The sequence below is a fragment of the Bison bison genome, unplaced genomic scaffold (assembly GCF_000754665.1).
Source record: "Bison bison bison isolate TAMUID 2011002044 unplaced genomic scaffold, Bison_UMD1.0 scf7180017864145, whole genome shotgun sequence".
In the NCBI taxonomy this organism is placed as follows: domain Eukaryota; kingdom Metazoa; phylum Chordata; class Mammalia; order Artiodactyla; family Bovidae; genus Bison; species Bison bison.
The window spans coordinates 6,701,214-6,703,349 of NW_011494717.1; positions in this window are offsets into that span (position 1 = coordinate 6,701,214).

Genomic DNA, 2,136 nt, shown 5'->3' on the forward strand with positions numbered 1-2,136 from the left:
TATTGTGGCTTGTCCTCGCTGTGTGTGGGTTTGTACAGGTGGCTTGTCAAGGTTTCCTGGTTAGGGAAGCTTGTGTCGGTGTTCTGATGGGTGGAGCTGTATTTCTTCTCTTTGTTCAGTCGCGCTCCTTTCGAAGAGTTGGATTGCTTTTCTGGGTGCCTGATGTCCTCTGCTGGCGTTCAGAAGTTGTTTTGTGGAATTTACTCGACGTTTAAATGCTCTTTTGATGAATTTGTGGGGGAGAAAGTGTTCTCCCCGTCCTACTCCTCCGCCATCTTGGCTCCTCCCAGTCCATGTCCAGTTCTAACTGTTGTTTCTTGACCTGCATACAGATTTCTCAGAAGGCAGGTCAGGTGCTCTGGTATTCCCATCTATTGAAGAATTTTCCACAGTTTGTTGTGATCCACACACAGTCAAAGGCTTTGGTATAGTCAATAAAGCAGAAATAGATGTTTTTCTGTAACTCTCTTGCTTTTGGCAATTTGATCTCTGGTGTCTCTACCTTTTCTGCCTTTAAGTCCAGCTTGAACATCTGGAAGTTCACGGTTCATGGTTCAGGTTGAAGCCTGGCTTGGAGAATTTTGAGCATTACTTTACTAGCATGTGAGATGAGTGCAATTGTGTGCTGGTTTCATCGGCAGGGCTATGTTTATTGAGGGGAAAGGTACTAACACCAGGTCTCATTGAACTTTTAAGTTACTCCCTGCCTCTGGCAGGATTCCAGTCTCAGTAAACAAGATGCTAATAATATTTTGGTTCCCTACGTAGTTCACCCCGTAAGGGTGAAAAATGTTCTGGTCATGCTTAGAGGATTATCCTAGCCCATGTGACTGTGATAATTCTCAGCACAAATTAATACATTATCTTAGTTTGTTCATCAACTTCTGTGAATTTGGTTAAAATGAGGGATGATCTTGAGTGGGCTGACAAATGGGTTTTTGGAGCCAGCAAGGCCAAGAACCAAGGAACCTCCCCAAAGAACGTGGACTTTAGACTCTTGGCAGGCGGGGGAAGGGGGGGCGGGCCAGAAAGGGTGTCCAACTCATGTCTATCCCCAGCTTGTATCACAGGGCCTTGCATCCAGTTGAAACTCAGTGTTGATTTATCTGGACTAGATGCTCCTTCATGTTAAAGCCTATTTTATAATTGCTCAAAAGTATAAAATCACCAATCAGAAAGTTTTTAAAACTTAAATTAACCCTGGTAATAAACATTCTGAAGAAAATATATAAAATAGACATAAGTGAAAAGAAAAAACTAACCACCCATATTCAATTAATTAGAGAAAACCACTGTTAACATTTAGTATATACCCTTTCAGTCATTTTTTATGCATAAAGTACATGTATGTTTAAATATCTATATTCTTACAAAAATAGTATCTTATCATAATGCAGTTTTGTAGGTTGGCCTTTTTAAAAAAAATTAAACTACATGTGAAAAAAAATCTTCCTGTCAATAAATAATCTATGGAATAATTTTTAGTGACTGCATAGTATATTTCTTACTGTATGGACATACCATAACTTGAGCATTCCCCTATTGTTTCTCATTTAAGTTGTGCCCATTACTTTGTTATTATAAACAGTACTCTAAAGACCACACAGTTTCTTTTGAATGAATTCTTGGAAGTGATATTAATAAGTTAAAGTGTATACATGTTTTAAAGCTTTTGACAGAGTTTGACAGACAAATTGTCCTCTGGAAAAACTGCTTTAAAATTATTCATCCACTAGCAGTGTATGAGAGGGCCCATTTTCCTACCTTAGGCTTTATACAACTTAGTATCATTGACAGCTTTGGAGCGTAAGGCCACTACAGCCCAAGTATCCTTAACAACTAATTGGAACCCCAGATGCAGCCTTTCCAGTCGACCTCACCATGCCTGTCAATCCCAGTGCTTGTCCCTCCAAATCTAGACTCTTAACACCCCTCTCTGTCTCACACTCCCTCCCTTCTTTCTTTCTTCTCTCCTTCCTTCCTTCCTGGTCTTGAAGTTCCTTCAGGGAAGCTGTGAATGGACTCTGAGTATGAGTCCATTCAGACAGTCCAGACAGAATACAGGATGCCCAGTTAAATTCAGATGTTAGATAAACAACAAATATTGCCTGAGCCAGTAGTACAGTTTTTATACTA